Below are 12,626 nucleotides of genomic sequence, written 5' to 3' on the forward strand. Positions count from 1 at the left end.
CACTATTTAGTTGTGGTATAACTAAGAATTCACAGTACAAAAATTACTGAATAATATTGTAAATGCTGTTTATCAGTTTTCAGTTTTTAGACTTGACTGATAAATGTACAGAAAAAAATGAATTGTAATTAGATTCATAAATTTCTCCAATGTAAAAATTAGGAATAATTAGGAGATAGAAATTGACATTTATCCTTTCCAAACATTCTTTCTTTCATATATATCACTTTAAATCATAAGGTAATTTCTAAAAGGAACAACTACAGTAGTTGTCTAGGCAAGGAGGAAAGCTAACTTTACTTTGCATTTTCAGCTCTCATATTCTTTGAACTTTATTTTTTGCTGTGTAGGTAATTGAAACATGTTTATAATAATACTGTGATCTCTAGACTGCACTAAAGGCAACAACTTCTTTAAGTGAGCTTAAGTCTTCGTCTCCAGGATGGACCGTTTATAGGACCCCAGTCTCTCACATCTTGACACACGCTTACCCGCCGCAGTGGAGGGAAGAAGTTCATGCACTGCAAACTATCCTCAGCTAAGCTTCCGACCTTTTTGAGGTGGGAAAAAAATTACCAGAAATCCTTAACTGGAGGGGGAAGGAAACAGCGTTGACTCTATCAGTCACCGCAGGGAGTTTAATTATCATCTAATCATCACATCTGGCCTGTGATGCAAGCTTTTGTACCCCGATTTTGCAGATAAGGACACTTATCTGGAGTTTACGAACCATGTGATTTTGCAAAGTAACTCCACAAATGAGCCCTTTTCACCAAAGCACCCGAGTTTCTCACTGTCCCTTTTTGAAATTAGAGTCATCAAGCTGTTCCTCTCGCCTTGGTACCAGATCTGTTCAAAGCCGGGCTCAGAGGAAGGCACCTGTCCTTCCCTCTCAGCCCTCAGCAGAGTCCAGGAGCGCCAGACCCCGAGGCTCAGCCTGAGCATCCTCTGCGTAACCCATCCGCTCTGCTCTTCCCTTTCCACAGCCCAGGTCTAGGTCTGTAGAGCGCCCGGTGCTCGCCTGAAAATAAAGTGCTCTGAAGGGATTCCTGGAGTTTTCCAAGCACTGGGGCCTCCCTGCGAGCGCGATCGTTTGCAGTTAGCACGGAATCCTGGAGGGGGTGCCCGAGGCCTCCTGCAAGCCGAACCCGCACCCGCACCTCCCAGGGCACTTGAACACCCGAGGGCTTGTGGGATCTGGAGCCAGTGGCTGAATGCCTGGTGGCTGGGGAAACTTACGGGCAACTGCTCAAAGAATATATAGCCTCTGTTCTCAAACAGGATGAGCAGCGGCTTCAAAAAGTGGGGGAACTAGCATCTGCCTCGGGTACCTGTGCCCCCTCCAGGTGGGAGCAGAGACCTCGCGCTGCCCAATTCCTAAGGGTCCTGGGGTTTGTTAGACCAGCCCCCGCCTCAGAAGTGGAAGCTCAGTTATTCCTTTCTAGTAATTAAGATGCACAACCAACAAACAAAAACAAGGCTGTAGCGTTTCTCTGGCACCTTTTGCCTCTTTTAACTAGAGCCCTTTATGACACAGCCTCCGGCCCCCAGAGGCGCACTTTGGCACCTCCAGCCTCCTTAAAGGGTGAAAAGTGGGCTCCAAGAGGCCTCACACGCTCACCTGCGCGGAGAGGGCTTGGCAGAGGAGCACCGGAGTAGGAAGGACTCAAAGGGTCTCTTTTGCAATGGCTAAAAACTCCACAGAAGTAGCTGGAGCATATTATTTGGTTGCAGTAAATTGCTTTTATATCCATATTTGAGCCTCTGGGATCTTTGAAAAGTTGTTCCCCTATGTGAGAAAACCAATCAAAATGCAGAGGCGTCTGCACTGCCATACGTCCATTAGCCGTGAACGGGGAAATGAGTCTGTCTCTTCCCCACATGGGTGGAGTTTATAATCTTTAAGTGTTAATCACAGATACTACCTGTGCTCAGAAGCCTCCCAAGGAATAATTCCTTGTGTGTACATCCTCCCTCTGTATCTTCTACGTTCGGAGTCTTTAACTGAATGAGGGCAGTGCAGCTGAGGGGTTTGGGAGAAGCTCTGAAACCAAATAGCCCTTTACCAGGCAGGAGCCCCGGGAAATTCACCTCACTTCTCTGTGCCTCTTGTTCCATCTGTAAAATGGAGATGGTGATGTCTACCTCGCAGCCTTGCTGGAGGTGTTAGGATGTGGCAGTTATGCACTGAAGTGGACCTTCCAGAGCAGAATGTTCAGGGGCTGCTCAGGATCTGGAAATGCTGTCTTTTTCACTGGCTCTTTCAGAGCTTTTGAAGCTGGACCCAGCTTGCTTTCTCACCGCTTCTCCTGCCCTTTCACCCTACTCTCTGTTTCCATTAGGAATTCCATGCCTTCTCTCTTCCCACCCTTCTAGCCTCAGTTTATTTTGTAACCCCTAAATCCCCTCCTTCTGCACTTCCAATCCCCAGAGAATATTCCTCCATCCCCAAACTTTGGAGTGAACTCACTGTTGAAACCATATTCCTCTCTAATCAATTATAGAACTGAATCCCTCCACCTCTGTAGTATAAACCTCCAGAGGGCAGACACCCTATATCTCTCTCAGGAACCAAGCACAGGCTAAGAAACATGCTATCAGTTTGTGAATTCTCATTCAGCGAATAAATTTGTCATCTTCACATATCTCACAGAAGGAGCCAAACACAAAGATGTTTGCTAAATTCATCCCCTTAGCTTCATGTTCCAGCCCTTGAGAATCTGTACCTAAACTCAGTCTTCTCCTGTATGTCTCATTGCTCATCGCTATGGCATTGATATGGTTTGGCTGTGTCCCCACCCAAATCTCATCTTGAATTGTAGTTCCCATAATCCCCATGTGTGGTGGGATGGAACAAGTTGAGATAATTGAATCATGGGAGTGGTTTCCCCCATCCTGTTCTCATGATAGTTACTTCTTATGAGATCTAATGTTTTTATAAGGGGCTTGCCCCTTTGCTGGGCTCTCATTCTTCTCTGTCCTGCTGCCATGTGAAGAGGGATGTGTTTGCTTCCCCTTCTGCCATGATTGTAAGTTTCCTGAGGCCTCCCTAGCCAATGCTGAACTGTGATTCAATTAAACGTCTTTCCTTTATAAATTACCCACTCTTTGGCAGTTCTTTATAGCAGCATGAGAATGGACTAATGCAAGCAACATGCTTCTAACTGATTCCTGGCTTGTTCCTTTACTCTTGCTCTGTGACTTGAAATGCCCCTGTTCCTGTATCAGGATCCAACTTATCTATCTAGGTTCAGGTTCAATACCAGCTCCTCCCCAAAGCCAGGTGCCCCACTAAACAGAAAACCTCTCTCCATCTGTCTTAGTTCATTCCTGCTGCAATAGAAAATACCTTAGACTGGGTAATTTATAAATAGCATAAATGTATTGCTCATAGTTATAGAGGCTGGGAAGTCTAAGATCAAGGCACCAGCAGGTTCAGTGCCTGGGGAGGACCTCATCTTTGCTTCCAAGATGATACCTTGAATGCTACCCCCTTCTCATAGTGGGAAGGATAAAAAAAGGCAAAGAGCTCCCTTGAACCTCTTTGATAAGTCACGAATCCTATTCATGAGTGCACCATTGTTATGACTTCATTACCTGCTAAAGGTCCCCACCTTTTAATACTATTACATTGCACATTAAGGTTTAACATATGAATTTTGGAAGGACATATCCATACAAACCATAGCACCATCCCTGATTCCCACTGCGTTTTAGACACCTTTTAAAAATTATTATACCTTCTCTTTTTGCCTGTATTTTGATCATTTATGTATAGGCCAACTCCCTCCAGTACATTTTAAGTTTGTTGAGAACAGAAACTGCACTTTGCCATCACAAGGTTATTATGAGGATTAAACACAATCACATGGGTTAAAAAAGGAAACAATGTTACTCGTGTTTAAATATGCAGCATTGAAAAAGAATGAAAAACATTAAAAAACCATAAATGGGCAGTATTGCTGGGCACAGCGGCTTATGCCTGTAATCTCAGCAGTTTGGAAGGCTGAGGTGGGAGGATCACTTGAGAGCAGGAGTTTGAGGATAGCCTCAACAACAAAGTGAAACTCTTTTCTCTACAAAATAAAAATTTTAAAATTAGCCAGACATGGTGGCATGTACCTGTAGTCCCAGCTGCTCAGGAGGCTGAGGCAGGAGAATCGCTACAGCCCAGGTGTTTGAGGCTGCAGTATGCTATGATTGCACAACTGCACTGAAGTCTGGGTGATAGAGCAAGACCTTGTCTCTAAATAAAGAAATCTGCAGCATCTTAGTCACCCTCTGCCCCTTTGTTACTCCAAGGCCTAGCACTGAGCTAGCTACTCATATGGTTGGTAATCTGCAATGTCTAGATAATTAAAAGAACAAAAGGGCTCTTAAACGCATGCCAAGGGAGCATGGAGCTGTCATGCTCCCAGCAAGTGTGATAGAATGGACATTATTTGAGTATACCTAGCCGACAAAAGAGAATTCTGGCTTTCCCTGCTTAGTTCCTCCACCTTCCCTCCCTCAAGGAGAGCTCTAGTCCTGGGCAGGTTATATGGCCTGAATGTGTCCCTGAAAATTTATATGTTAAAACACAATCACCAATATGATAGTATTAAGAGATGGGACATTTAGGAGATGATTAAGCCAGAGGACTCTGCCCTAGTGAATGGGATTAATGTCTTATAAAAGAGGTTCACACAGCATTCATCCCTTTTTTACTTTCCGCCTTCTACCGTGTGAGGACACAGCAAAAACACCCTCATCAGACACTGAATGTCAGTGTTTTGATCTTGGACTTCCCAGCCTCCAGAACTGTGAGAAATAAATGTCTATTATTTATAAAATTACCCAGTCATGGGTATTTTGTTACAGCAGCAGGAAGGGCCTGAGACACCAGGTATGGTGCAGAACAGGGCCAGTGAGGTACAGGTACCTAAGGAGAGGTGACAGGGGTGAATAACGAGAGTCATTCAGATAGAATGGGGAGAAATTGTTTGCAGAGCTCAGGAAAAAAGACATGGAGAAAAGCCTACTGCTAAAGACAGGGTTTCCTTTTATGAACATGTAAAGAAGCACAGTGTAAAAAGTAAAACAAAAGCTTGAGCCAGGCGCGGTGGCTCACGCCTGCAATCCCAGCACTTTGGAAGGCCAAGGCAGACTACTTGGAGTCAGGAGTTCAAGATCAGCCCAGCCAACGTGGTGAAAGCCTGTCTCTACAAAAAAATACAAAAATTAGCCCAGCATGGTTGTATGCACCTATAATCTCAGCTGCTTGGGAGGCTGAGGCAGGAGAATCACTTGAACCCAGGAGGCAGAGGTTGTAGTGAACCAAGACTGAGCCATTGTACTCCAGCCTGAGCAATAGAGCAAGACTCTCTCAAAAAAAATTAAAAAGGAAAAACTCGAGTATTAATTGAGCCACGTGGGTCACAATCTTAATTGCTCATTGCATGCATGTTATTTCTTATAGCAGGTGCGTTAATGGGGACCAGATTGATAAGCACTTGAGTTAGCCAGTGAGCGAGGGGCTTCTCTCAGGTTGAGAGTCAGCTTCCCCCCAGCTTGAAGGCTATTCACACTCCTCTTGCTCATAACCCTCCTTTCCCTGCTCCTCCAAACTCACTCTGTGCCTCAGCCAAACCAGCCTATGTGATGCCCCAAGCCCTGGAACCTTTTTGGACCTGGACACTCTTGCACATGCAGTTTCCTCAGTTGAGGATGCCCTTGGCTCCCTCAGGTGCCCAGAGGACTTCAAGAGCCTCCTTCTGTGTGAGGCTTTCCCTGAGTCCTACAGGGAACATTGGTTCCTGTCGCGTCTTTACCTGTGTCTCCCTTATTTGGCTGTGAGCATCTCATCTCTGCAACCCTTTATCCAGCACAGCACCATGCCAGGCCCACTGGCAGAGTCAAGGCTGAGATCTGACTCCATTTTCTTCCCTGTCCCCCGTTTCTGGTCTTGCAGCTCCTACCATCATCGTGTTTCTCTATTCTTTGTTGCAGTGATTGGGTCCTCAGCCCGCTGCCTGACTCTCAGCAGTCCACAGAACATATCAGGCCTTTTGATGTTGGCTAAAATCCTTGCAACTTAAATTATTTAAATAGTATTCACTTTCTCTGTTAGGAAGTAAATTAAACATGCAGTAAAAGTAGAGATGGGGTCTCTTGGGGGATGCAAATTCTTGAATTGTGAAGGGGAATAAAATTCTGCTCAAGGGTTTCTATTTCCACCACACTACACTACATGAAGATGTTGATTATTTAACCTGTGCATACTAATTAGACTCAACATTCAGGAAGGTTCAATGCAAAGTCCTCCCTGAAGAACAGGCCCACGTTTATAATCGCAGCACTTTGAGAGGCTGAAGTGGAGGATCGCTTGAGCCCAGGAGTTCAAGACGAGCCCGAGCAACATAGTGGGATCCCATCTCTACAAAAATCAAAATTAAAAAACTGGCTAGGCACAGAGGCTCACGCCTGTAATCCCAGCACTTTGGGATGCCAAGGCAGGCAGATCCCTTGAGCCCAGGAGTTCAAGACCAGTCCGGGCAACATGGTGAAACCCCATCTCTACAAAAAATACAAAAATTAGCCAGGCATTGTGGCACTCACCTGTAGTCCCAGCTACTTGGGAGGCCGAGGTAGGAAAATCACTTGAGCCTGTGAAGTCAAGGCTGCAGTGAGCTGTGATCATGCCACTGCACTCCAGCCTGGGCAACAGAGTGAGAACTTGTCTTGTGAGAAACAAACTCACCTGTCCAAACCCAAAGAATGGACTTAGAGACCTGGAGAACAGCAAAGTGAGACTTCTAATGATGGCCTTGCAAGATCAGGTGTCTGATGAGCAGGCACACCCAGCACAGTTTCAACAAGCAATTTATCCCCTACTGCGCAGGTCTCTCCGCTGGTTCCTCATAGGCTGAGTACTATGGGGTCACAGTCTTCCCAGATGTCACCTATTGATTGTTGCATAGTGGCTTTAGGTGGTTTGTTTGTTTGTTTTTTAGGGTTGTCTTGCTGCATTTTGTTGCAGACCACAATGCATTGCAATTCTAGTTAGCTTAGGGGCTTTTCAAGTATTTGACTTATGACCTAAGTAGCTGGGCAGGCTGATAAGAACAGACAAAATGACCTATTTTGCAGGCTAGTAAACTTTTAAACTAAACTTTTTTTGGTTTGGGTAAGAGCAACTAACGGGGAGCAGAGAGGGGAAGAAGGGGGAAGTTGACAAGTAGGCATCAACTATTCAAGCAGGGGCCTTGTATATCCTGTTTCTTCTGTAGTTTGCTGACCTAAGCTGATTCAAGGCACTTTGTCTTGGAGATGGACCACTGTATATATTACTTCCTTCAGTGTCAAAAAAAGTAAAAATATATATTTTTTAAATAAAAACAATTAACCAGGTGTGGTAGTGCACCTGTAGTCCCAGCTACTCAGGGGGACCTCTTGAACCCAGGAGGCCGAGGCTGCAGTGAGCCTTGATCGCGCCACTGCATTCCAGTTGGAGACAGAGTGAGACCCTGTGTATTAGTCTGTTCTCACGTTGCTAATAAAAACACACTCGAGACTGGGTAGTTTGTAAAGGAAAGAGGTTTAATTGACTCAGAGTTCCACATGGCTAGGGAGGCCTCACAATCATGGCAGAAGATGAAGGGAAAGAAAGCAAGATATGTCTTACATGGCAGCAGGCAAGAGGGCGTGTGCAGGGGAATTCCCCTTTATGAAACCATCAGAATTTGTGAGACAGAATTTGTGAGACTTATTCACTATCATAAAAACAGCACAGGAAAAACTCGCCCCCATGATTCAGTTACCTCCCACCAGTTCCCTCCCAGGATATGTGGGAATTATGGAAGCTACAATTCAAGATGAGATTTAGGTGGGGACAGAGCCAAACCATATCACCCTATCTTGAAAGAAAGAAAAAGAAATGTACCATGGAGCACATTTCAAGGATGCCTTTCGGGGCAGAGTTTAGAGCAGTTTTACGTTTTCCCAGGAAAATCCTGGGAACCAGATTAGAAGTTTAAAAACTTGGATTCTGGTGCCAGCTCTGTCATTTATTAATAGTTACGATATTAGGTCATGCTAAACCTTAATCTCCTCATCTGTAAAATGGTCATAGCAATCTCCATTTAACCTCATAAATAGTGAGGTATAGGTAAGAATTAAATAGGATAACATATGTGAAATACTTTGTAATCTCTAAACCAATATAAAGACACATCTGGTATAGACAGATCCAGACAGAATGAAAGAATATTCATGTTCCATACCATGTGGGAAGGAAGTGTAAAGAGTATCACATTTTAAAATATGCTCTCATTTATAGAAATCCTAATAAGGTGTTTGGACACCAAATACAAAGCTTCTTCAGATGAGACCATAGACTGGGGGGAAAGACAGACGTAGAAACTTTTCTGTTGTTTGTTTTGTTCACCGCTGCATTTCTGTTCCATAGACTCAATATTGTTAAAGAAATGGGTCAGGCATTATTCGAGCATGTTGGCATGTGCCTGTATTCCTAGTTATTCAGGGGACTGAGGCAGGAGGATTGCTTGAGCCCAGGAGTTCGAGGCTGCAGTGAGCTTTGATTGTACCACTGCACTCCAGCCTGAGCAACAGAGTGAAACCCCATCTCAAAAAAAAACAAAAAACAAAAAACAAAAAAAAGGCAGACCTGGGCTCTGGGCTCTGGACTCTGCACCCTATTATGTGACCCTGGGCAAGGTTACCTTCCAGCCTATTTATTTATTTATTTATAAAATGGGCTAATATTAGCTATTGTGCAGCATCAGCTATCAAGATTAAAGCAGAAAACGTATATAGAGGCCTTGGCACTGAGCCTTGACACCTCAGATGACAATTCCTCACTGCTGTTTACTGGGCTGCAAACAGCCCATGGCTGTGCTTTCTAAATATACTTCTCTCTCATCGGCTTCCTGACCTCCAGCCCTGCCAGGCTTCCCCACTTAATTTAATGAAAAGAAACACAAGTCAGTAGCATTCATGTGGAGAAGAACATAACTAATGGAGAGAAGGTCAATAGTTGGCAAACTCAAGAGACAAACAAATAATTGTCCTTTTTCTCCAGCGTTCTCAGAAGTTTTTCTGCTTTCTTCTTCCTCGGAATTCAAGGGTCTCTCTGAGACCAAAATATCAAGATCAAGACCTTCCAGGCTGCTCTAAGAAGGACACTGCTTCAGCTTCAATATTTTACTGGCAAGAGACAGACTGTCTCAGGTTCCTAGCAGGAGGGTGAAAGGAGTGAACCAGGCTCTGGTTCCTGTCCAGCCAGCATGGGCTGAGCCCACAGCATCAAGGCTCCTCCTGCAGCCTGGAGTGTGTAGGAATTGTCAGAGGAATCTAATGACACCCTAGTATAGGCACCTAGCATACTGAGCCATTGTAATAACCTTAGAAGCCCCAGTGCATTTGCATATGCATCTTCTTTTGCTGTTGCTTAAAAAAGCACCAATTTTAATGTAAGGGTAATTCTGTGGACTTGACAATTTGCAGAGAATTCCTCCACCCCTGATTTGGCCTCTCTCCCTTGCCTCTCTCCCAATTAGCTAGTGTGGCAGAAACTACAAGCAGAACAAAAAAATCTCAGCCCGGTGTGAATTGTGGAACACTTTATTGAACACAAATGAACAGAAGTCAGATTTCCTCTGCAGATTAAGAAAGACTCTAGGCGCCAGCGGAGGAAATGAAGAGAATTTCTGTGAAAATGTTCAGGGCGGAGGCAAGAATTCAAAGGGAAATAATTTAAAGGACAACACAAATAGTCCCTTCTGAAATGCTTCAGATGGTGAAAGATGAGGGCCCAGAGGGAGGGAAGCAGAGAAAAAGTGGAGAGGCCCCAAGGGTGAGCATTTGTTTAGAATGCTCTACCACTCCCAAGCCCTGTGCCTGCAGCATCATCAGAGTGAGCTAGAAAAGAAGGCGATGTGACTGAGGGAAGGAGCCTGAGGTCTGGAGTTAAGAGCTGAACTCACTAGCTAACTAATCAGACATGTGCCCCTACCTGACCAAGTGGTTTTACATTGCTTAACTGGCCTGAACTTACTTCCTTGTCCTCGAAATATGAATAATGCCCATCTCCTAGGGTTGTTAGGAGAATTACATGAAATAATAATTGTAGAAGTACTGACCAGAGTAGGCACATGTGAACTGTGGTTCTGCAAGTCTTTCCCTGTCCAAGCACCAGAAATAACTTTTTTTTTCACAAAAATTATATTTGATAGAGTAAGACATTTAACTGGTGTTGACAAATATGTTGCCAGAGTAAACATATAATGGATTTGGACTAGGTGTTTACATTTGGATATCATTCATTATGAAGAAAATGGAAATAGAAAAAGGCAGTTATTCCCAAGTGTCTCACGTGTCCGTGTCTCACGTGTCCGTATGAAGAGAATCCACCAACAGGCTTTGTGTGAGGCTGCTTATTTCAACTGGGTGCAGGCGGGCTGAGTCCGAAAAAGGAGTCAGCAAAGGGTGGTGGGATTATCGTTAGTTCTTGTAGGTTTTGTGATAGGCGGTGGAGTTAGGAGCAATGTTTTGTGGGCAGGGGTTGGATCTCACAAAGTACATTCTCAAGGGTGGGGAGAATTACAAAGAACCTTCTTAAGGGTGGGGGAGATTATAAAGAACCCTCTTAAGGGTGGAGGAGATAACAAAGTACATTGATCAGTTAGGGTGGGACAGAAACAAATCACAATAGTGGAATGTCATCAGTTAAGGCTATCTTCACTTCTTTTGTGGATCTTCAGTTGATTCAGGCCATCTGGATGTATACACACCTGCAGATCACAGGGGATATGATGACTCAGCTTGGGCTCAGAGGCCTGACACCAAATAACTCCCATGTTTGTGTTATATTTTGCTATGAAGGATAAGGAACACGAAAGCATGTTCGTAAACTGTGAATGATGGAACAGGAACAGAGACTCTAATGATGCAGTATAGTGATGGCTTAATGAAGAGGCACAGTGCTTTCAAAGATAATAGAAGATGACATCCAGAACACATGCATAGGAACTAATCATTGACATGGGAGAAAAGAATCAGAGCACAGATCACTGGATTTGTGGAGGGAGAAGATACTTTTGGTTTTGGATACCTTCAATTTGTTTTGGATACCTTCGGTTTGTTTTGGATAACTTCGGTTTGTTTTGGATACCTTTGGTTTGTTTAACAATGTTATGAAAAATCATTAGCTAAGAGTGAAGTAGTAAGAAGAGAATAAAATATTTAAGAATAGAGAAAGTGATACAAGATAATCTCCTGAGGAGTGTGAGAGTGAGTGTACAGCTAACTATAGAACTAGAGTAAATTGCTGATCCAGCTACAAGTTCATCTGATTTTACAGAAGATGAAGTGAAATCATCCAACCTGCCCAGTTGGTCAATATGTCTAGCCATGCTTAGTCCCTGCCCCCACTTCAACTACAGAAAATGAGGCAAGAGAAGGTGAAAAAAATCTGAGAATACTTTTTTCCCTTTTCCAAAAGAAAGATTATGATAGACGACGGATGTATTACGTTTGCTACAGTTGCCACTATAAATTACCTCTCATTGGGTAGATTAAAACAAGAGAATTGTGTTCTTTCACAGTTCTGGAGGCAAGAAATATGAAGTCTAAGTATCAGCACAGCTATGAAGCCTCTAAGAATGAATCCTTCCTTGTCTCTTCTGGTTTTGGGTAGCCCCAGATTTTCCTTGGCTTGCAGCAGCATGAATCCAATCTCTTCCTTGGATTCTGTCATCACGTGGCTTTCTTCTCCCTTTCTTTATACAACTATGATCACAAGGTGAGGTCCCACAATAGGCCATCTGCAAGCTGAGGAGCAAGAAAGCCAGTCCAAGTCCCAACCATAAAGAACTTGGAGTCCGATGTTCAAGGGCAGGAAGCATCCAGAACTGGAGAAAGATGCGAGCTGGGAGACGGAACCAGTCTCCACCAGAAATAACTTATTCCTAATCTTGAGCTGTGCGCAGGCCAGATGCTTTGAAACACTCCCTGGAAGAATGAGGGACCTATTCCAGATATCCTCCTGATAAGGGAGGCGACTCCACTGGGGACTGGCAGGAGTAAAACACTCATATACAGCTGCCTATCCTGTACAGCAGTTGTGGCTGCAGCCTGGCAATCTGGGAAGGACTCAGTGGGAAAAGAGAGTAGAATGATAGATAACAGAGGCTAGGAAGGGGGTGTGGGTGAGATAAGGCTCTGCGCCACAGGACCCCTCCCAGGAAGCTGCCATCTTCTCCTGGTTTTGCACACACCTACCCTCCAGTGGGTCCCTTAGAAGTCCTGAGGGCATACCCAGCTAATAGGTGAGTCTGTGACATTAAGGGATATTTTGAGACTGAGGACAGGAAATACCTCCTAATTCATTCACAGTATTTGGTGCCCAGGACAACCAAAATTGCCCAAGCTATTTATAAACCATTGTTAATACTTGAGCTTGAAAAATCAAAGCCAAGAGCATTTGAGTCCCACTCATTTAAAAATGGTGAGGAAAATAGCATTTGAACCGAAAGTTGGTTTTTAGAACAGCTGGTTCTCCCTTACCCCAATACCCTCTTTCTCCAACACAAAAAACACAACCCACACATACACATGCATGAACACAC

Source organism: Mandrillus leucophaeus, unplaced genomic scaffold (assembly GCF_000951045.1).
Source record: "Mandrillus leucophaeus isolate KB7577 unplaced genomic scaffold, Mleu.le_1.0 Scaffold122, whole genome shotgun sequence".
Classification (NCBI taxonomy): domain Eukaryota; kingdom Metazoa; phylum Chordata; class Mammalia; order Primates; family Cercopithecidae; genus Mandrillus; species Mandrillus leucophaeus.